We start from the raw sequence: 25,661 nt of genomic DNA on the forward strand, positions 1-25,661 counted from the left end.
AATCCTAACATAATATTTTGATATTTTTCCAGCTACTTATGGCCTCATAACCTAAGTTTTAGGTTCCAAAGGTAAAATTAGTTATCCCAAAGTCCATAACTTTCTATTTTTCATCCTCAAAATTTCAACTTTTCAGCTTATTATTCAAATTACCGTGTGAGACTTATGACCATGCAAGGTTGATCACATAGCCCCCTTACCTGGAAATCAATGAATATAGCAATTTTTACCATATTCCATGTAAGTCCAAGAGCTAAAACCTATAAAAAGGAAAAACAACAAAAATGTGAATACTAAAAATAGTGGGTTTCCTCCCACTCAATGCTTGATTTTACGTTGCGGGATGATGTGATTATGGTGGTTACTCAGACTTTACCAACAAGCCTATGGGTAGCCTCCTACTACTAGCAATGAGGGTTATGGGAACACTTATTTAGCGACAGTTCTTGAACCGTTACTATAAACACCCTATGGCAACGGTTTTAACCATCACATAAAGTTGTCTAGTCTATTAACACAAAAAATAATTAAAACCGTCGCAATATACTTAAAATCGTTGTAATAGGGTATTCTGTGGTAACGGTTTTAATAACCATCGCTATAGACAATTATTAGCCACGATTATTTTTTAATTAAAAAAATTCAATATTTTGACTTTAGTTTAGAAAGCCCCAACTCAGTACTTCCATAGTTGGATACTTATCTTCCTCTTCGTCAATTCTTCAGTGTCAGAGACTTTGATAGTTGGATACTCATCTTCTCTTCTTCAATTCTTTAAGGAATCGGTTTGGTTCAAGTGAAAGACACTTCGTTGTTCAAGTGAAAGACACTTTATTGGTTCAAGTGAAAGAAACTTTGGTTTGGTTTATATCGATTCAACCTCTCTTGTTCCACTCATGTTCTTCTCCATTTGATTTGGTTTGAATCATTCAACCTTGGTGTATTCGCTACAACAGCGTCTTTGTCAAGGTCAACAAAATGTTCTAGCATTTCTTTTTTTCTTTCTTCTTATCACCTCATTTTCTCTTTATTTTCCTTGATACGAATTTTGCTTATTCCATTACTGTGTTTATAGTTGATGTGGGTAATTCCTTGCATTACTGTTTAAGTTAGTTTTGGGAGTGTGCTGGGATTAAGAGTTGTAATGGGATTTGGGGTTCTCTTCGAATTGTTCGATTTTACTGTTGGTTGTGTAATTTTGTAGAATTTTTCCCTATTAGTTTAATTTAGATATTGTACGTGACCTGTTTTATTAGAATTTCAATGTTAGACAATTATTATTGATGTTGTAGGCGCTCTTTTTTTCTATAATCTATGGGGTTTTTTGTTGTGGTTGAGCTTATATTTTTGAATGTGTATTCGGAGATGTTAAACTCAAGGTACTTTTTATTAAAAAATTTGAGTTGTATGGATTATAACAGATGCTGAGATCTCGATACTAGCTAGCTATAACCTACTTTTGGTGTTTACAAGTTGCTTCACATGGAACTATTCTTTGAATTCACTCATTTGCATATGCAAACTTAAATATAATACTGCAACTTGGAAGACGTCTTGGGTGAGAACTTATATGATGAGTGCATTGGTGAATCAGCGTTGGCACTTTCTATGGCCTCTTTTTCTGTCATTATTGTCTCTTGGAACTCAATTTTCAAGATATACCTTAAACTAATAAATGTAGGCAAGTAATGAGATCAATAAACTAATAAATGCAGGCAGGCAATGAGATTAATTTTCATTACTGTCTCTTGGAACTCAATTTTCAAGACATACCAATAAACTAATAAATGCAGGCAAGTAATGAGATCAGACCATGTTTCACAAAATAACTGATTGCATGTATGAGTGAAACTGAAAGAGTAGTACAGAACCAAAAATGTCTTACATACATTCCATGATGAGCGATTAAAGAAGTTGTCTTTATATTAGTTATTTCTTACAAATTCTCCCTAGCTTAATACTTTGTTATGACCCCAAGTTATTGTGTATGTGATGATGATGTGTGAGTTCCCCATTTTTCTATTGTGTTTGCACTCCTTGTTCTGGAGGATACTTACAAAGTTTAGACCTAACAAAATATTTGACATGTAACTCACTTTTAGATATGCTTCATTTATTCTTGGGGATTTGTACAGTGAGCGATCCCACATAGAGCATTTCATATAATGCCTTGTTTTGCACTGTAGACTGTAGTGCCTCAGTAGTGAGTTTCTTCTGTGAGTTTCTTCCTTACTTTGTGATTTTACTTCTGTGAGTGGTTGGCTTGCTACTTCATTTGAAATAGACGAATTCAACTTGTAGAGCTCACTGTCTGGTATGTGAGTTGTTGTCTAGCTTCTTCATTTAAGGTAACTGGTTTGTTGGCTTGCTGTTTTAAGGTAACTGGATTGCTGGCTTGCTATTTTAAGGCTCTATTTAAGCCTGAAATCTTGCATTTGCAGCCACTAATTTTTATGGTACACTTGCTAAACTCTTTCGTTACCTTGATGTGTAGAATTTGCTACTATGGTATTCGTTTTGTTGTATACTTAACCCTGTTAGGTTGGTGACTTGACTTCCAATTAGACATTCTGATTATATGTTGTGACTTAGCTAGGTATGACTGCTATTTCATTAGTTCCACATTATGATACTGAGATGATTCTAATGTTCCTTTCCACTTACCTTTCTGTACTAAGTTATTCATTTTTCTTGCCCACAATAAATCTCCTAGACCTACTGACACGGGGTATCTCTTGATAATGAGTTTGTCCCGCTATCTTTCTCCACTTAATTATCAGATTTTTGTCTTCTTAAGTTTTAAGAGGTTGACATTGAGCTATTAAGATCTTCTTAGTACTCAGGGGAATTCCTAAGTACCCGAAAGGTATGTCATTTTTGCTAAATTCAAGCAGCTACAAAATTTGGTTCATTGTATCTTCTTTCACTCCACCAAAATGGATGGAGCTCTTATTAGTGTTTGTCTTAAATCCAGAGACTACAGAACTTCATATAGCAGCTATACAATATAATGAAAGATTGAATATCACCCTTATAGAACAATAACAAATCATCAATAAATCCTAATTGAATCAGTTTCAATCTTGCATACTTTGGGTGGAATTTGAACTTCTTCTGTGCTGCTAAACTTTTTAACAGTCAAGTAAGATACTTCATGTTGAGGACTAATAAGTATAAGGAGATTGGATCTCTTTATCTTAAACCTCTCTCAGTATCAAAAGATTTAGAAGGTACTCTATTTATATTGATAGAATAAAAAATTGAATGAAAGCATTGTATAATTCATGTAATAAACATGTCAGGGAAATTCAAGGCTCTAAGAACTTCGTCCAGAAAAATCCACTAAACTGAATAATATGTCATTTGGATGTCTATTTTTAGCATGCATCTTGGTGATATTCTCTTTCTCCAATATTCTTTCGCTATTTTATGGCTCAAAATAATATTGTTTGTAATCACTCTATTAGGCATGAACGTTGTTTGACTAGTATCAATAACAGTATCCATAGAATGCTTTATCCTTTGTGTAAGAACCTTGTGAATGAGTTTATATAGAGGGGTACAACATAACATGAGTCAACTCCTTTACAGTTGCATGGCTATTCACTTGAGGAATTAGTCACACCAGTACAGTTAATTGTCTTATACATATTGCCATTAGTAAAGTACTCTGGCACTGCATTTGTAACTTCTGATTCTATCACATTCCAAGCCTTCTGAAAGTAGCATGCATTCATGCCATTTTCTGCTAGTGCTTTATTTCCATCCATGCTCTTTAAAGCTAACTGAACCTCTTCTGTTGTTACATGTTTGATAAGCTCTGAGTGCTAATGCATATTAAGTACATTTTTATTCTTCATAACAGTAGGATCAATAGTTGGAAGTGTCTCAGCTGTAGAGCCTAACAACTTGGTATAAAGACCAGTGACCTCTTGTTGTACTTCCTCCTATTTAGTGAGCATATTACCGTAAAGGAAAATTAAGTGTTTGATAGTATTTTGAGCTTTCCTTCCTTTAAGGCTAGTAAAGAAATATTTTGTATTTCCATCCCTTAGTTTTAGCCAATTTATTCTAGACTTCTGATTGAAGATACTTGCTTCTATTAATATGCAACGTTCAATCTTCTTCGCCAGCTCCTTCTCAATAGTAAACATATTAGGATCATAATTCAGGCACCTCATTGTCCTTTGTATGTATGCCAACTCTTCCCTGATAATGTCAATTTTTTGAGTAATCCCATTAAACTCTTTTGTATTAGCTTTTTCAAGTGTTGCTTCAGTACTTTAATTTTGTCCCATACCATATGCATAAGTCTGCCTTGACATATTTCTTTCTAAGCCTACTGCACAAGTGGAAGAAACTCTTTATGCTTAGCTAAAATGCGAAGAATTTAAAAGGGTTACTATGCTCTGTCTGCTTTAAAACCAAAAGAACGATTATAGGAATGTAATCTGAACATCCAAGATCCCTGACTATTATTTTAATGCGAGAGTAAATCTATATCCACTCAACATTTACTAAGGCCGTAACAATTTTGCTATGATCATTTGTCCAAGTATACTTTCTCCATGCTGGATAGTGAGTTGAACACTTCTTTATTATAGCTTTACTGGATGTAACTTCTTCAGGCTTATGGATTACTTTTGTTTGAGTTGATCTGGAAAACGCCTCACTCTTTCACTTTCAATTCTGAATTTAAGAGATAGCGGCTGAGATGTTTTTTTTTTTTTCCAGGTTCTTTCACATTTGACAACTTCTGATCTCTGTAATTCTGAGGGAGTCAGGAAAGCTACATTAATTTTGACAACTTCTGATCTCTGTAATTCTGAGGGAGTCAGGAAAGCTACATTAATAGAAGCTATTTTTCTTGTGGGGAAAAAACTGAAGGAGTCAAAGATAAAAGTTACATGTGTTCTTTGAGTGTCTTGTATTCTGCGCAGTTAGCACTATTGGAAATAGGGGCTATGGCAAAAATTCTTTTGCAACAGTTACACAACTGTCGCTATATAAAACCTACGAAATATTTATAACCTTCGCATAATATGGTAGTATCTGTTGGGATAATTAATTAAATAAACCATCGCATAACAGCTGAAGGTCTCGTTAATCTTAGAGAATTCATATATAAATTTTCTTAAAAAATTTTCTCATTAATGATAGATCCAATTTAGAAAGGGATTTATTATGCAAGAAATAAAGTCCCTGTTAACTTGTATGATTTGGAGGAAGAAAGTTGTCCCAAAATTGAAGAAACATTTTGGAGGGAGCCTAATGATGACATTGGTTCATCAGAAAGAGTAGTCGATGTTGATGTCAGATGGGTTGAGGGATGATCTCCCTATTGATATCATTGATGTGCCTTCCCTTCCCAATATTCAGAAGATGTAGAAACATCAGAACAAGAGGATAACATTGATGATACCGATTAGGATTGGATGGAAGCTGATGACTGACAAAATTAAGATATTCTAAACTTGTTTAAAATTTCTTTGTAATGGTAAGTAGTATATTAGACTCTTTTTGCTATCTTTTATTTTGTTTCTTTAATGTGCTTAATTTTCAAAATGTCTTAAATTAGTGAAATTTAACAAATGCATATGTGCTAAGAGTTGTTGGACACTTTGTGAAGCCTTTCTTTCTAGTATCTCTTTCTTCTTTTGGGATTAATTGTGTTGCTAAGTCTTTTTATTTCTTCTTCAATTTCAGTATTCATCTTTCTGTATTGTCTCTGAGCAATCTATAATTTCAAATTGTCCTAAGAAAAGTTCAGGTTCTAATCTCTCTCTCCTTCTTTATCTCAGTCTCTCTGATTAAATACTTGATAACTTGTGCTTGTTTTAAGTGCTTGTTGAGAGCAGAGAACAGCCGAAGCTTCAAAAGCTCATTTTTGAGAAGCATACACTTTTTTGTATTATATGTGCTAGGTACTAGTTTGAAAAAAATGTGAATTACTTAGTGTTGTTTTTCATTTTTGCTTTCCAATTTAACTATATTCAGTTTTTACATTAGATTATTAGCAAAAAATGAATTAATTTGTCTAATTGAGAAAAACAATTTGAGAAAAAGGCTTAAAATTGTTGTGCATAAGATAGTCCTACAGAAACTATTTAGAACTAGCTGTAGTTTGTTAGCGTTGAACTTCCTACAGAAGATTACTTTATGCCTGGATAAAAGTAAGTTTGTTTTACGCTTGAGCAGTGTTGTTTAAATGTCTCAATGTTACAAAAAGAAACAATATACCCATTGTAATCCCATAATTAGTGTTGAAGGTGTATAGGATTGATACAGAACTTCCTTTATGGGTAAAGAAGGAATGAAATAGTGTTTAATTCAGAAAATAGACTACCAGCTGATTAAATTCCATATAGAATCTGGTCTCTTTTACCGGCCAGTTAATACAGTTAGCCCTAAGATATGTTTAGGTTCAAGTATTTATTTTTTATTGTATGAGATGTTTAGGTTAAAGTATTTCTTTTTTTGTTTGAATCATTTGGTGTTTTTTGGAGTTTAATTACATGAAGAAGTTGCAACTTGCACATCCTGTTGGTTGGCTGGCTGTTACAGATTAGATGGCTATTTCATCCAGATCTGCACTTCTCTATGTGCCTACAAGGTGGATGCTGATCCCCTTGGCATGATAAAGATAAATGAGAGAATAAAGATCTACTATGGGATAATGACACTCCCATTTCATGGCATCATCTAGTTTTGTTCTCAAAATGTAGGTTGTGTGGGTTCCTGGCTGTATTGAAAGCGGCGTGGCTGCACGGCATCTTGGAAAGTTACAGAAGTATTAAGCAATGCTCTGCATTGGGGGTTCAAGATTGCCAACCAACCTACCTGATTTGTTGTAGTGAAAGGTTACGAACAAACCTGCCTCGAAACATCATAGGTGATGGTTGAACACTTAGATACCCTTTTGTTTTGCTTTATTATAGCCTGTTTAGCTTTATTGTGAAAGGTTTTCTTTATTAGACAACTGCATTATTTAGGGAGTTATCTAAGGGGTGTCCACTGTTGATTTCAGGGGCTCCCCTCTATACTATTTGGTTTATTTTCTTAGGTGTCATGTCTTTAAGAAATAGCTTCGCTACCTCTATGAGGTACTGATAAGGTTTGCGTACTAAGAAAACACAGAAATTCTGAAAATTGTTTCAAAATGTTTATTTTATAAATTTCCTAAATGTGTAAAAATCTAAGAAATCAATAATCTCGTATAGTAAAGTGGATTTCAAAGCTTTTAGACCATTAGGTCAATTCCATTTTTCAACCATCTCAAAATACTCAAATCATGGGTGCTTATAGCACGAGAGTTCATAATTTTATAAGTCTCGAATAGGCTTACTAACCCATAGTTCAATTTCAAGTTAAAGCTTATCAAAAGCATAATATATAGCATATAGATTCATAAATCATGTGGAAATCTGGAAATTTCAGCAATTCATCTCAAAATCTCAATGTAGTCATATGCTTCAATATCTCAGCATTTCAAATATAAGCTTCTCAAGGAGTAAAGTTATAGGGTTTATCCAGCGGTAAAAACTCAAGAAAACATGTAGAAATCATGCCATTTAACTCTGAATTCATGAGAAATATCAAAATAATGCATTCAATAAATATGGGTGAAAACCCCAATTCAAACTCATGTAAAAACCTCATAATTTCAGCAAAATCATGATGTAAATAAACATTTTGGGTACAAGGGTGAAAGGGTTACCCAAGTTCAAAATCCCACATACCTTGAATTAGAAGCTTTGGGTGAATTTTCACTTTTGGAACTCCATTGTTGCTCTAGAATAAGGGATCTTGAGGTCTTTGATTTGGGAACCTTGAATCTTGACTCAATTTAGAAAATCCATGGTGGATTTTTGAAATTCATGGAAGAAGTTTTAGATATTTAGGATTTTTGTTGAGAGAAAGCTTGAGAAAACCCTTATAGGATGCTTGTAAATGGCTTTGATTTAGTGTTTCCATGATTTTATAGGCTTGGCAAAAAGTTCAAAATGCCCTTTTAAACATCTGTGCGAAAGAGGAAAAATTAAACTGGAACCCGATTTCACTGGCCTCCGCGACACGCTGGCTTACTGGAATTTGACAATTGAGAAATTGGCAGCCTCCGCAAATGCAGAGCCATTACATTTCCCACTGGTTGGGATCTTGGACTCCTCCGCGACGCGCCACAATCGCGGAGTCCCACTGGAAATTGAAAATTGCTAAATCAACCATCTCCACGCCGCGCAAATCACCTAAATGGTGCAGTTTTACAGCTAAGGCTTAAATTGGCCATAATTTCTTACCCGAGTGTCCGATTTGGCCAAATCCTATATCGATGGAAAGCTTATCAGATTTCCCACGTGGTAAAAAGTAAAAATTAGGGAAATTCTATATGGTTAATATGTTACTCATTTAGGAAGCAACGTCTCAATCTTTTAGGGTCGGAATCACGCCTCACTTGACACGCCATACGACTCAAACTACGAGGAAACTTTGTAGGGCCTTACATGCTACTACTGCATTTAGTTTCTCAAAAGTCATTGTCGCAAGCTTCTTTGTTAGTACCCCAAGATCAGTTCTTAGCAATGTAATCTCTTGCGCTATTGTGTCATTGATAACACTCGAATTACAAATTAATTTAGTGTAAGGTGGTCGTTGTCAATATATTTACACAACAAGAGTTAATGTTGAATCCATGAGGAACAATGTGAGTGGCGATTGAGGAAATTCAAAATAAAAGTGCTTGCTAAAATTCAAACTTGTGGTACAAAATGGTTTAGGGGTTTTCAGTCGTGTCAAATGCAAAATCAAATCTTGGGCTTCTAAGGGACTAATTCGAGACTAAGAACGATTAGAGTGTAATCAATAAGAATGGATATTGGGATTATACTTTCCGAGGGGCAAGATATGTATGGGAACATGATATTTCGATGCAAATTCTAATCATTGATAATATGGTCGATTAGGTCTAATGTCCTTGAAGCAAGTTTTTCAACAAAACCACAAGGATTTCACCCATTGGCTCTTTCAAGCACATAACAAGTGTATCAGTCAAAACCACCTAATACCTCAATCAAGGCATCCTTGTTTCTAGAATGATACACATGGTATAGTTAACTTCAAAACCACCCTTATGTATAAGATTGTGATAGCTTAGAAAACTATACACATAATTGTCTATTTTTTCTTTGGTATCCACATCCCTCTTTCAAGGATAATATGGATTCCTAAAGTTCACCAAAAACTCTTCTTTTGAAGATGGCCTTGAACTTTCTTGAGTTTGAAGATTTCACCCATCAAACCTATTTGGTTGTTTGGGGCTTTCAGACATCAAATCCCAAGAAATAATAGAACCCATGATTAACAAACTCAAATCTACACAAAAATATCACAACCAAGACAAAATTGCACCATAATCAAACATAATCCCAAGAGGTAGATCTAGCAACTCATAATGATAATAAACACAAATAAACCAATATTTCCATCAAATTTATCTATGAGAGAATAAAGTGAGGGAAAACAATACATTACAATCCAATGAATGTTAAATGGGTGAAGCCAAATCTACACTTAAAAGTCACTCTAATGTCTTATTAGCTAAAAATTAGTACAAGTCTTGCTCCAAACTCCAAGAAATTACAAAAAACCTAAAACTAAGGATGGGAGATAGGTGATAATATAATGAATCCCCCAGAATAAATAGGTTTTGAGCCTTAAATGGAATTTAGGGTCGGTTGGTCAAAATAATGCCTCTGCCCTTGGGCCATTTTTTGCTCTCACACAATCATAGAAGGTTGATCGCAATCGCACTTACTGCAATCAAGGTTAGTCCATCATGATTGTAGTATGTCGACTAGATTGACTTACTGTGATCATAAGCTAATGCTCGCGATCGCGATTACTGAGGGCTAGATCCTGATCTGGCTTCAGTCTGTCCAGCTCTTGCATTTCAATTCCCTTTTTTTAACCTTTTTAGGTTTGCTTTTTTTCTTCTCAGCTCTTATAAATCTGCAAAATATGGGAATTAGTACATTTAATCACAAATATGTCTCACATAGACATGAAAATCATAGTAGTGTGCATGAATGTTATGTGCAAATGTGTGGTATATTTACCACTCATCAACATCCCCAACTTAAATCCTTGCTTATCCTTAAGCAACACTATTCTTTATCATGGGAAAATGTGCATTCATGCCCACTTAGATAACTAAATCGTCACAATGACTTCAAGCTTAGTTACTATGAAAAGTTGCTCATCAAACATGGGCAAGGCTATTCTTCCGATACCCCTCAACATAAAATGCAATAACTAAAGATGCAAAAGACTTCAAAGAGCAATCATTCAATAATCACTAATACTCTAAAATGATGCCTCTTTGAACTCAACCACATTATACCTTTTTTGCCTCATTTTTTAGGAGATGACAAGATTACCCACCTCTTGTTTACATGCCTTCTCACAAGAAAGAAAATTCCACACACCAAGTTATCAAATATGAAACAAGGAATTTAAGTGCAAAACTCTCTCTCTCTCTCTCTCTTTATCTATCTATCAAGAACTCTCGATGTTAATAAGTACCATGCCATAGGATTGCCCTTATTTTCAATGACCACTATAATGAATACACAAGATTGGAGATAACGAAGGGTTTTTTGAGCTTGTAATGTAGGTTTTGGAGTAGGGTAGGATATCATTTAGGAACATCAAGGCTTTACCCTCATTAAACATCTACATCCACTATTCTATCCTTTTTTTTAATCATAGGTCACTTTTTTTGTTTTCATTCTTTACACATGTCCCTTCTTTTATTTTCTTGCTACATACGTTTGTTTTTCATTTCTTTTTCTTGCACACTTCATGTTTTTCTTTCCTTTGTTGGATCCTTTCTTTTTCTGCTACAGTTGTTCTCAATGTTTAAGCTCGTAGGCACTCACTTACAATGTTGTGGCCCAAAGTTACTTCTTCCACACTTCACCACCCCTAACTTAGGCTTTTATCCTCAAATTACGCTATTAAGTTCAAAGATGATAGGGTTCAAAAGAGGGATAAGAGAAAGTTTTATGACTTATAATGTGTTTGTCAAAGAAAGGTCCAAAGGCTCAAAGTGGGTGATTAGGGATAAGATCTATGAAATGGTAGGCTTTATACGCTAGGGCGGTCTTCCAAAGTCATAAAGATGGCCAAAGATCATCTCCCAACCAAGTACAATCAAAGTTATCCTTGAGAGACTAGTGGAGAAAGTTCTAGATTGTACAAGTACACATTTGATTTAGACAAATAGCTCATCACACATGGCATGCAAACTCAAAAAGAAAGATCAATTGCCCTTCCCTCTAGAGAAAAAAATAAAGTATCTACCACTTTTCATAAGTTAAAGATTTCGAGTCACAAAAAGAGAAAAAGAATTGTTGCAATATTGCTAATGTCTATGCCCTTGATTTTTCAAAATATTTTTATGGAGGGGGTGTTCGCTTTGCATTTTCACCATACAAATTTTTTTAACCATGGCAACAACCCAAGCCTTGGTCTCATATTGTAGCTCAATATAGGAAAATCACCCATATGGTTGCTCAGACTTCACCAATGGTTTGAGTGCAATCCCAAATTTCCAATGCTATAGGTACTCAGACTTCCCTTGCATCCATGGATCAAAACCCTGGCATGACGCTTATCCCTTAAGAATGATGTCAGTCAATCTATCATAGGGAAAGGCTTGTCCAATATTTTTATTAAAAGAAATAGACAACTAAAAACAAAAACAATCAATTTACAAAAATTTCACTCTTTGAATGAACTATGTTCGAGTATTGCAAACCAATGAATACACATAAGGATAGGACCACATCCCCAACTATACGACTTGTAGTGACCTCACTACATAATTTAAAAGCACAAGAAGGGTTAAAGGGCTCCCTGAAACCGTATTGATAACCATGTTCAAATCTGGATAGAGAGGCACAATTGCAGCCTTACTAGTGCGATGCGGTGTCGCGATCACGGCCAGTGGCCCGCGATCGCGGTACCTGAGGCCATATACTCCTCTATTTTGCCCTATTTTTCTGCATGGCTGCTATACTTCCAAACTTAGTTTTCCCTTGTTTATGTCTTCCAACCTGCCTCAAGGCACCTACATAACATTAAAATTCTTTGATTTGTTCAAAAGTGAAGATACAACTATGAAAACGATGGGTTGCCTCCTATCAATCTCTTCTTTTAACATCACGGTGCGACGCTTCTCTCATTCTTATTTGTATCTCCACTTAGAGGATTTGAATTTCCTGGCCAATTTTCTATCACTGCATATTTGAGGTGCATTGGGCAAATGTAAAGGCATGATGATGAAAGTTCTATCATGCCACTTAGAAGACTAGAACCATTTTCCTAATTTAGCATCGAACTTTCGTATGGGCTCATTGAGAAATGGTGAGAATCTTGGAAAGCCATTAATTGGACATAAATCTTTAAGCTTTTTGGCCTTTAATATTAGGGTCTTAGTATACCCTTTTGGAAGACAAACTCTGGGATGTAAGAAAATAATTCATTCTCACCATCTTTCAATACTTGCTTGGATGGATTGATTGTCATCAACACCATAGCACCTAATGTTGAGAAATGGTTAGAATGAGGTCTTTTCCCAAATTCTGGAGTTGTCTCAATTTTGGAATCCTCACCCCAAAATGGACTAGAGTCGGGATAAGGGATTTTCTTGGCTTCTTCTTCTAACTCTAGTACTATTTCCTCCTTTTTGGCATTATCTCTCATGTTATCTTGGGTTTTTGGGAAATCATCAAGGATTCTTCAATATCAAGATCATTTAGAAGAGTGGGCATGGTTGTAGTGTTTGAAGTATTAACTTTCATGCCCACATCTTCTATTTTCTTGAATTTTTCTCTGAATTCTTTGTGTATAATGGTTGCTTACTCCTATGCCATTATTGTCAATTCTAATATACGTTGAAGTATTGCTTCAATAACACTACTTCTCATGCTTCATTTCTTTCTTTCCTTCTCATAAGACCTATGAAAATCATAAGAAGAACTAGAAATCAGATTAGCATAACGGGGGGAAGGGAATTTGGACAATGATTCTGATGTCCATATCGACCACCACATAAGGAACAATCATATCCTAAGAGGGTTGAGATGGTGCACACATCTCTTCCTGGTGAGCATATCTACAATCTCACCAAAAGTGGGGTCCATCATAATATGGACATGGCTCATCGAGGTATGACTTCCAATCACCAAATTCATATTAGTTCCATGATGCCATATTAACAAATAAGTAGAACTAAATATCTATATAAAATAAGAAACAAAAGAAAATAACTAACAAATATTTACAAGATCGAATTTAAGCAAGGAAGCTAAAATTCAAAACTAACTCAATACACCAAATTATTCCCCGACAACGATGCTATTTTTTGATAACTCTCAACATACATGTCAATTTAGTGTTAGGTGATAATTGTCAGTATATTTACCCGACAAGTCGGGGTCGAATCCTTGAGGAACAATATGAGTGGCGATTGAGTAAATTCAACATAGAAGTGCTTGCAAAAATTCAAACCTATGGTACAAAATAGTTTTGGGGGTTTTCAATTGTGTCAAATACGAATGCAAATCTTGGGCTTCTAAGGTACTAACTCAAGACTAAGAATAGTTAGAGTGTAATCAATTAGAACAGATCTTGGGATTATACTTTCCTAGGGGCAAGATGTGCATGGGGACATGATAATTCAATATGAATTCTAACCATTGATGATATGGTAGGCTAGGTCTAATGTCCTTGAAGCTAGTTTTTCAACAAAACCACAAGGATTTCACCTATTGGCTCTTTCGATCACCTTACAAGTGTGTCAATCAAAACCACCCAATACCTCAATCAAGGCATCCCTATTTCTAGGATGATACCCATAGTATAGTTAACTTCATAACCACCCTTATTTCTAAGATGGTGATATATTAGAAAACTATACACATAATTATCTATTATTTCTTTGGTCTCCATATCCCTATTTCAAGAATGATATGGATTCCTAAAGTTCACCTAAACCCTTCTTTCAAAGATGGCCTTGAGCTTTCTAGATTTTGAAGCTTTCACCCGTCAAACCCATTTGGATGTTTGGGGCTTCTACCAATCAAATACTAAGAAATTTAAACAAGCAATAATAGAACCCATCATTAACAAACTCAAATCTACACAAAAATATCACAACCCACACATAATTGCACCATAATCAAGCTAATCCCATGAGGTAGATCTAGAAACTCATAATGATAATAAACACAAAAAAACCAATATTTACATCAAAGTTATCCATAAGAGAATAAAGAGAGGGCAAACCAAACTTTAGAATCCAATTAATCTTCAATGGGTGAAGCCAAATCTATAGTTAAAAGTCACTCTAATGTCTTGTTAGCTCAAACTTAGTACAAGTCTTGCTCCAAGCACTAAGAAATTACAAAAACCCTAAACTAAGAATGGGAGATAGGTAATAAAATTATGGATCCCCTAGAATGAATGGGTTTTGAGCCTTAAATAAGATTTGGGGTTTGCTGGTCAAAATGATGCCTCTGCCCTTGGGCCATTTTATGCTCTTACGAAATCGTGAAAGATTGAGCACGATCGCAGTCACTGCAATCGTGGTTAGTCCATCATGATCACAGTAGGTTGATTAGCTTGACTCACTGCGATCATTGGCTAACACCCGCGATCGCGATAACTGAGGGCTAGATCCTGATCTTGCTTCAGCTTGCACTTTAATTCCCTTGTTGATCCTTTTTAGGTCAAGTTTGCTTCTTTTCTTCTAAGCTCTTGTACACCTACAAAATATGAGAATTAGTACATTTGATCAAAAATGTGTCTCACTTAGACATGTAAATCATAGTAGTATGCAAGAATGTTAAGTATAAATAAGTGGTATATTCACCCCTCATCAGTCATCAGCCACATTTTGGTCGCAAGATGCACCAATAGCATATATTCCAGATCCCTTCTCAGCCTCTTGTGTTTGCCACCATTTATTAGTCAGTAAGATTTTATCTAATATCTCTAAAGTTGCATCTTAGTGTAGTCTCATAAAAGGTCCTCCAGATATGGTGTTTGTCATAGCTCTAGAGCTGATGGTCAGGGCTCTGTAGAGTATCTCTAATAAACTCATCCCTAATAACTATTGGTTGGTCACCATACTCAGCTTATTCTTGAACCTTAATCATGCCTCGTACATAAACTCTGACAGCAACTACCTAAAATTATTGATCTCGTCATTAAGCTATAACATCCTGGATAGAGGAAAGAACCTGTTCAAGTATTGCTTGCACAACTTATTCCATGTAGTGATAGAGCCTCTTGACAGTTCCCCTAACCATAAAAATACTTCTCTTGGAAATAATAAGGGGAATAGCCTTAGCCTGAGTGCTTCTTGATTCTCCCCTAGATTTTTATATGAACTGCAGATACTTAGAAAATTGGTAAGGTGTAAGTTTTCATAATCTGTAGGTAGACCTGCAAGCACACCCTTTATATTTAGGAGCAAGATTATTGTACTCGTGATGTCAAACTTAATGTCAGGGGGTAAAACAGGAGGAACTATAGCTCCACTATATGTTGGCTCAATATATCCCAAGTTTTCTTTATTATCTATATATGGTTGCACATACTTGTCATGACCCGAGTCTAGCCCTGATTGCGATAACGACGCTTACGATCACAAGTGACCATAAGCTAACCTATGCGTTGGTACATATTATGAGCACTAAATATATACTGATAATGAACATATGCAGAAATAACTGAATAAATTCATAAGGTTCAAATACTAAAAATACAATTTAATTTATAATTCTTAACGTCTGATGACATACTAAAAGAATGAACAAATAATTGATAAACTGACTAACTGTCTAAATGACTGAAAATATCTGAAAACCTTTAATTGACTGAAGAGTTAACAAGACATTCCCAAACTAACTCCAAACTGAACTCACTTAAGAGAAATGTGGAAGTACTAAATTAACATAAAAGGTCCTCGTCATATGAGGTGTCCCACAACTATTGTTGCTGATAAATAGAACTGTCTAAGCGCGGTCAGGAAACTGAATGTCTGAACCTATGATATAAGGCATCATAGCATGAAGAAAAGTATATGATCATTACATTAAATTTATTGGTGTATGAGATAAGGTGACGTTGAAATACATAGGTTCATGTGCATAAAATAATGACCAACTGAGTAGCATGAGATAATTGATGCATGAATGCGTGAAAGCTGTAAAATCTGAGAATGCATGAACGAGCATATAACATGATACTAAATTAGTCTATAAACTGAAATATTGAAATGTGGTAACTAAATAACTGATGAAATGTATGTTATGGTCAAGTAATCCTGTACTGATATTTGTACAGAATACTGAACTGAGACTGTCGGAGGTATCATCTAACTGACATGCCCTAAATTGAGCTAATTGATGTACACCTTGTAACCCTAGTTGAAAGGGTATCAATACCGTGCCATAAGTACTAACGCGGGCTACGTGGATGTAATACCCAGAATCTGGTACCCAAAATGCCACACGATGCTCATAACCCCGAAGGACCATAAGTTATCCCATGACTGATATTTATAACTGAGCACTACATAACATACTGTATAAATGTAGAATAAAAGGCTAAAAGGCCATAAGGTTCAAAAATTTGATAAAACATAACATCTGGAAAATATGGTATATCAATACCAAAATGACTGAAATAACTATCTGAACATGCTATAATTTGGAAGCCTCTAAACTGTCTAAAAACTATGGAGTTAATGGGATATGTCCCCAACTAACTCCGAACTACTGAAATAATAAAGTAATAAAATAATTATGCTATCCTTGAATGATGAGGACTCACTACTAGTCTGGCTTCTGAACGTCTGATCTACTAAGGATGCTCTAGAGCTTGTTCTTCTGAACCTATGGTATAAAATACCATATCACAAATACGCTAGTACGATTAAATATACTGGTATGCAAGTGAGGTAGGCTGAAAGCAAGGGGTTTATATGCATGAGCAATACTAACTGACTAAATAACATAAACGTGAAAACACATGCATAAACACATGAAATGTAACTGAGATTATGACATCACTGAATCTGAATACTGATAATATAAGTTTTCGTATAAGTGATATACTATTATCTGAATGACTTTGTCTGAAAGTCCTATTTTCTTATGGAACTAGCTGAGTTCTGTACTGAGCTAGGTGACTGTGTCTGAGAGTCCTGAATTCTGTAGAACTATCTAAGTTCTATTACTGAGACTGTGACTGTAACTGTGGGAAGTAGTCATCTAACTGACATGCCCCTAATAAGCTATTATAGCTGAGTTGGGGTCCAATCTGTAACCCAATTGGAAGGGTATCAATACCCCACCACTAGTAAGGTCAGGCTGTAAGTGATCCCTCATCTAACTGGTACTCTAAGGAGAACTATGTTAATAATCAGGGGGGTTTCCGAGGCAATGGCTAAGGGAATTAAGGTCGGAATTATTATGATAAGCCTGGTTATAAAGATAGGGAGCAGATAAATTGGAGGAACAACAATGCTAGGAGTAGGCTTTATGTCCCTCTTGAAAATTGTGAGGCTGCTACAACAAGTTTTGAAAAGATATCTATGGAGGACATGATGGCTAAGTTGTTGAATAGAGTGGAAGCTACCAACTCTAGTATGACTACCATGAAGACTGATTTATTATCTATTAGTCAGTTGTTGAACTCACACTTCACCGCAATTAAACAGTTGGAGCAGCAAATGAGCCAACTCTCCGCAGCATTCAACTAGAGGAAGAGCAGAACGTTACCAAGTAATATGGTCTAAAATTTGTGGAATGATGGCTCATGCATGGCAATTACCACTAGAAGTGGTAAGATATTACCTGGCCCTTCTGTGGGCAAATATGTAGTTAATAAGGTAGTTGATGATAAACCAGAAGAAGGAGGTCCAGTGGAGTCTGAGAAGCTGGATAATTCTAATGATGCTCTGGAAAAAGAGAAAGAAAAGGAAAAGGAAGTAGTGTTGAAAACTATCCCAAGACCACCACCTCCTTTTCCTCAGCGATTGAAGAAGAAAATTAATGATGCAAAATTCAGTAAATTCATGGCAATGCTCAAACAATTGACAATAAATGTGCCATTAGTAGAGGCACTTGAACAAATTCTAGGACATGCTAAATTCATGAAGGACATTATAAATAAGAAAAGAGCAGTGAGCTATAAATTAGAGGATAATCTCCATCATTGTAGCACTATTTCTACAAGGACCTTGGTGCAGAAGAAGCCAGACCCAGGCGCATTCACTATTCCCTGTACAATAAGACTATGAAATTTTCCAAGGCATTATGTGATCTCAAAGAAAGCATTAATTTGATGCCGCTGGCTATATATAGAAAGTTGTTTCTAGGAAATCTCACACCTACCAAAATACGACTCGTGCTGGCGGATAGGTCAATAAAATGACTTGTTGGCATTTTGTATGATGTTTTGGTGAAGGTTGCCAGCTTCACTTTCCCTACAGAATGCATCATTTTGGATTTTGAGGTAGACTTTGAGGTGCCCAGAATATTGGGTTGACATTTTCTCGCAATCGGTTGTGTGTTGATTGATTTGAGAGCAAATGAGCTCTTATTCAGGATGAATAATAAAGTGGTACGATTTGATGTGTGTAAATCAATGAAGCAGCAGAGAAATGCATGTGTTCTCAGTAGTTGATGTGTATTATAAGGATGAACAGGAGGTGTCAAGAGAGGAGCAACTTGTTGTCGAGCCTTTAGCCACAGTTTTGATGAACTTTGATCGTGAAGGCATTGAGAAGTATGAAGAGACTGTTTGTGCCTTGTCAGGAATGGGTTCATATCCTTATGCTCCTAAAAAGCTAGACCTTGACCTTTCTAATTGACCAACACCACCAGCCAAGCCATCCATTGAGGAGCCACCGGTGTTGGAATTGAAAGAACAGCCTGAGCACTTGTGGGCAAAAAAAACATGCTACTTGTTATTATTTCGGCTGATTTGGATGAGCAACAGGTAAACACACTTATTTCAATATTTCAGAGGCACAAGAGAGCTATAGGATGGACCATCGCAAATATTATTGGCATTCCCCTGGCATTTGTACGCATAAAATACAACTTGAGGAGATTGTATTCCAACCATAGAGCATCAGTGCCGTCTTAACCCACCAATGCAAGAGGTGGTTAAGAAGGAGATTATTAAGTGGTTTGATGCAAGAGTAGTTTACCCTATTTCTGACAGAAAATAGGTGTGCCCAATTCAATGCGTGCCCAAAAAAGGGGGCCTGATTGTGGTTGGAAATGAAAGGAATGAGTTGATTCTACTCAAGCCTGTGATTGGGTAGAGAGTGTTCATGGATTACCGCAAGCTAAATTTATGAAATCTAAAAGCCATTTCTCTATGCCCTTTATAGACCAAATGCTTAATCGATTGGCCAGAAAGAGATGGTATTGCTTTTTGGATGGTGATTCTGGATAAACCAAATATGTATTGCTCCTGAAGATCAGGATAAGACGACATTCACATGTCCATATGGCACTTTTCATTTAAAAGGATACCATTTGGGCTATGCAATGCACCCGTCACTTTTCAGCGGTGCATGATGTCTATCTTCCCAGATATAGTGGAGGACACTATAGAGGTATTCATGGATAATTTCTCTGTGGTGGGAGTTCATTTGAGGTGTGTTTGGAAAACCTTAATATAGCCTTGCAATGATGTGCTGAATTCAATTTGGTTCTTAACTAGGGAAAATGCCATTTTATGGTAAATGAGGGCATCGTTCTCGGTCCCAAAATTTTAGTAAAAGGGATAGAAGTTGATCGAACTAAGGTGGAAGTTATTGAGAAACTACCACCTCCCATTTCAGTAAAGGGAGTGCATAGTTTTCTTGGTTGTGCAGGCTTCTATCGGAGGTTTATAAAAGATTTCTCGAATGTTGCAAATCCACTTTGCAAACTTTTGGAGAAAGAAGTGAAGTTTTCCTTTGATGATGGTTGCTTGAAGGCATTTAAATGCCTTAAGAAAAGCTGGTTGGGGCCCCTATTATTGTTTTACCAGACTTGTCAAAATCGTTTGAAATCATGTATGATGCAAGTGGTGTTTCCCTTGGAGCTGTATTGGGACAAAAGAAGGACAAACTATTTCGTTTAATATATTATGCCAACAATCAATAGGTCAACAATCATTATACATGGTTCACTTAAGAAACCAAATATAATTTTAGATAACAAAAAAATTAGTTCACTCAAGGAACAAAATATAATATTAGATAACATATAAAATAGGTCCACTCAATGAATTAAGTATAATATTAGATAATAAATAAATCGGATTCATTCAAGAAACAGTCACACTCACCAATAATACACATGCTAAGGGTCTTGTGATTGCCCACTTGTCATAACCGATAGGGGATGAACACTTTTCCATGTACCAAATATCATAGACACCTAGTGTTTGTCATTCTTATATCAACCAATCTCATGAAGATGTCCAAGTATTGATACATCCTACAATAATAAAAATAATTATCGTTAAGATGTTTAAATATCGGTATATTCCACAATAATAATTATAATCTCTTAAAGATGCCAAGAAGTCAGGACATTCCACAATAATAATTAAAATACTATGAAGATGTCCAAATACCAAACATCACATAATAATAATTATAATTCCGTGAAGATGTCTAAATATTGGTACATCCACAATAACAATAGATATGGCAACAATCACAGTCACAATGAGAATAAGAAATTATATTTGTACGGCCAACAAGTCTTTAATATAACCTCCTTATATATTATTATCACTTGAGCTATCATACAACAATTTACTTTCTTGAACATGCACAACAAGCTGACAAACACTCCAAAAACTTGATCAAACTCAAGTTAATCATTTCATGTAAATAACAATTATTTTTTAGCACATAAAATCACAAGTATGCCTAAAGGACAGCCACCAACTTATAATTCAGTCTTTATTAATTCATTTTTCTTAATTACAGCATTCCCAAGACCAAATAATGGCTTATTCCATAATCAAGCCACATTTATCAAATTCAAGTATTTATTTTAGGAGTGCACATTTAGCCAAATGGATTTCAAACTCTAGTTCAAAAACTATAATGTCATTAACTAATCCCAGCCTTTTTTTATTTCTATCAAGACCTATAATTTTGCTATTATCTAGCAAACCTTACTTTTAACATGTAACTAGGCTCAACTCCCTTATCCATTAACCAATTATTCAATCAATCAACTTTTTATACTATTTTCAAAGGGTTCTATCAACCAGTAATTATCCTTATCTAATAATCATAAGAAAAATGTCAAAACATATTTCAAACACACATATTATTAAATCCATCCTTTTAGGGTATTAGGTTGAATCACTAGATTATAGGCTAATGCAATTTTCTTGTCACCATCTATATTAATTCATGTTACAATCCACCCTGGAGTCATACAAACACAAAAAAAAACTTAAGGATTCGTACATAAACATATTAACACACAATTAAGTCGTTATCACATTATTCCTATGTTTTATCCATCAAATCTCCATGTCAGCAGGTTTAAACATAATATCTCCCATCAAATCTGTATTATGAAAGCTATTCTAACCACAGTCTAATACTCATAAACCAAAACCTACTCGTGTGCCAAGCTCTGCATAAGTAAGCTATACCACAGATGAGCTTCCTTCTTTTTCATATTTCCAAGTCTAAACCATCTAATATAAGGGTAATTAATCAACTACTCTTCAAATAAATTTTAACACCCCAAAAATATGTTCTGAGACGTCACATGGTGTTTAGGATCACAAGTGATCACAAGCTAACCCATAAAATGGCATACTATTAAGCAATTGAATAAATATGAAATAAATACTGAGTTTACTGTGTGAAAACATAATAATAGTGGAATACATGAGGATACAAGACGGAGACAACTTTAAATTTTGGTGAAGTCTGAAAAGAGGGACTGAAATTACAAGACTAACTCTAACTGACATCTGTGAAGCCTCTACTATATTGACTATAGATAGCTAGAACGCGACCCCATCTATCACTAATTAATACATATGATTAAGAAAGTAAAGAACATAAGTAAATCTAACTGAAGTCCCCGAAGTAGGAGGACTCATCATCTTGCTTGCTGGAATCTGCAACTCTCTGAGTCTGAATGTGCATACTAAAAACTTGTACCTACATTATGAGACAATGTAACAGAAAGACATATATGTGGATCAGCACTTTGAGGATGCATTGAGTATATAAGAGTGAAATGCATAAGTAAAACATCATCTCATAATCATAATTTAAAAAAAAAAACAATGCATGCTAAATATAAATGACTCGCATAAGCTGGAATATCTAAAAATAAAGAAATCTGAGATAATAAGAAGCAAATCATACTTTATAAATCTAGTAAGTCATAACATTTAGTTCTAAAATTTGTACTTGTATTCTCTCTTTAAATCATATTGTCTAAGTGTAGAAAGGACTCACTCTTTAAATCTGAAATCTAAAAGCAAAAAATTGTAGATAATATCTTTCTGTAAAGCATAATCTGAATAAATTCGTGAGGCTTCACACTTAGTTTTCTAAAAGCTTTTCAAGTAGAGAAGTACTTTAAAACACTTTCTGTAAGGGAAATACTTCATCTCAAGACTTGGAAAAATCTTAAAACTATAGCTTCCAAAAGATATGTGTTTATATTAAAGCTTTAAAACAATATATTGTGTTAAGAGTAAGGGACATACTTTGGGATTTTCTTATAACCGACATAAATCGTGTGAACTATCATGGATTCTAACATCTTGCCCACAATAGGGAGAGTTGTCCTACCCCTGCCATCAGAATAGAACCTTAACTTAAGTGATCACTATCTTAGCCCACTATGGGCAATCATAAACCTATGGTGGCACGTAGTTCTGGGGCATTAGACCTTGGAATCATACCCAAATCCGTGCTAAATACTACTCCTATACTTATTGCTCATAAATTTTAGGAAATCCACCTTAAAACAGCACAAGGGTCTATAATGAAAACCAATTATGCTTCTCTTTGCTTTAGATCATAAACTATACGAATAATGTGAATTTCTATCTTAGCTTAGGATCAAAACATTAACTTTCTTTAAATTTTGGTAAGCAATTTGTTAGAGAAAAGCTTAAGACCATAGTCTTCTTGAAAACTCAAACTCATTCTTGATATACGCTTAACAATCAAAACTTTTGAGAACATGATCTTCTTTAAAAATCTCAATACTTAATCTTTGGGCTCAAAATTCATACTTTAAAACTCATGACAATTCACAACAAAACTTTATGTTCAACATTATTCTTAAAGTTATTCAAAAATATCAATTAATTAAAAGGAAAGTGAAATTTATGATAATAATCTTCATTCAAAGCATCAATAGGTGAGATAAACATGCAATTTAAGGCTTAACTCATTTATAAATTCATAACACAAAACAAGATAATTTGGGTATAAACCCCAACTTAAAAATCATGTAGTCTTTAATAAAATTCAAGTTTTTGGGCACAAGGATGAAAGATTTGTCCTTGTTCAAACCCCATATTCCTTAATAGTTTGAATTTGATGAATTGAATGTAAAAGCTTGAACTTTTGAATCTCTAATGGTGTTCTTGAAGCTTCTTCTTGAAGTGCTTGAATTAGGAGGCTTAGATTCTTGACTATATTGAAGGAAATTTGATGTAGTTCTTGGGTGTTCTTGAAGGGGCTAGGTTTTCTTGGTAAGAAAAAGATGAATGAGGATGTATCTAATGCTTTTGGGGGCTGAATTTTAATGTTATGGGCGAATTTGGTTGGGGGGAATTGATCAAAGTGACCCTAGGCCCTTTTGGAATTGAATTAGAATGTAAAATAGCTTTGGATTCACGTCACGTTTTGTGTCGGAGCATACTCGACGCGACGCGTCAAGATCACATTGGCTTACTGCCTCACACGGAAAATACAATAAATTTTTACTCGGTTATCGTATTTTTGCAAAATTGGTATCGTTGGAAAGATAATTCAATTATATACAATTTGGTGGATCTTGATCTGAAAAATTCCACGTATATAAAAAGTTATACATGTCTAAAGTAGACCCTTGTAGAATCAAATATCAAACCTTGGACGAATCAAAGGATCTTAGATCCACTAGGCTCTAAGTGACTTCTATGAACATTTTTGACCTCAAAGTCAAATCAAACATGAGGTTAAAGATCATGAAACTCATATTTTCATGGGAATAATTTAGATTATAGCTCATATATGTAGGAACGATTGTTCAAAGACTAGCCCAAAAATATGGGGTATTACATTATCTCCCCCTTGGGAACATTCGTCCTTGAATATGATTAATTAAGCTGAAAACACTGAGGAATCTGAGGCTATAAGTTATCATGTACAACTGAAATAAACTAAATAGCTGAATCTTAAACATAATGAGCTACTGAACTAATTTACGAGTGCATGAATTCTCATAAAAATAGCTATATGGTTGAGATAAAAATGAGAGTGTCAACTTATGAGTAACTATTACTTTACGCTGGATCTAATTTTTCGAGAAAAAGATGATAGGTTTATGACATGAAAACTTGTGGTATTACAACATACCCCCCGGGATCATTCGTCCCTGAATGATACTGATTTGGTTGAACTTCTAGGAAAAGATTGAGATGATACAGAGGATACTTATGAACTGAATCATGACTTAATATCTTAAACTGAAACTGATGCATGAACTGAGCTGAATTCATATTTACATGGACAAAAACACATTACCTCTTGGAATTGACATACATATGAGACTGCGGATAGCAAGACTAGGTGGAAAGTTTGGAATCTATAGGAGATTATCTGATTAATTGCTAAACAAGATTGCAAGATATATGAACTGGATCATACTGACTGCCTATACACAAATGGAGTATTTCTTCAGCATTCTTCTACAAAATTCTATTAACATTTGGGAGCAAAGAATTTTGGGCATGATTTGAACAAGACATATGACTAAGGAATCACAACATTGATACAACTCTATTGCTTGAAACATAGACTTTTAGATTATAAGCTAGGTTAGAATTTCTAGGCCTTAGGCAATGCAACTTCTTACTTTCAAGCTTAGCAGCTTTGCTCAAATACTCCCTCAACTATACTATTCCTCTTAACAACCATACTCACTTGATTCAGCTTCTAATTCTCATATGTGCATTGATGAACCTATCTACTAAGGTCTAAACTAAACAGTTCTCTCACCATGGTCAAGCCTAACTCAAAATCATGGGGTACTACATATAACACCACAACTGAACTGGACTACCGATGCAATATGCGATGCATTGCGTTGCTCCCTATCAACGTGATATATGATGCATCGCGGCCATATTGCATTGCCTCATGTTTTACCATCCAAAAAGGTCTCAAACCTCGCTTGAAAATCTAAAACTAGCACGAGATGTGCTATTGATAACCCCGATCATGAATTCACTTAAGGATTTACATTTTAAGGTCGAAAAGGTCAAAAACTAATGCTCACTATATTCACCCACTTATACCAACATGACATTCAAGACTATTG

At 35.0% G+C, this 25,661-nt stretch overlaps 1 long non-coding RNA gene across 2 annotated transcripts; it reads left to right on the forward strand.

The window, feature by feature from the left end:
* The first annotated feature begins 521 nt into the window (after positions 1–521).
* Positions 522–7,222, forward strand: LOC107877451. 2 transcript variants are annotated; one of them, XR_001676363.2, is made up of 4 exons: positions 666–969; positions 4,735–5,497; positions 5,707–5,770; positions 6,726–7,222. It is a non-coding gene; the product is annotated as an uncharacterized LOC107877451 (long non-coding RNA). The 2 variants fall into 2 exon arrangements; XR_007052326.1 differs by having other exon boundaries at positions 522–969; positions 4,735–5,770.
* Positions 7,223–25,661: the final 18,439 nt, after the last annotated feature.

This window comes from Capsicum annuum, chromosome 1 (assembly GCF_002878395.1).
Source record: "Capsicum annuum cultivar UCD-10X-F1 chromosome 1, UCD10Xv1.1, whole genome shotgun sequence".
NCBI classification, from domain to species: Eukaryota; Viridiplantae; Streptophyta; class Magnoliopsida; order Solanales; family Solanaceae; genus Capsicum; species Capsicum annuum.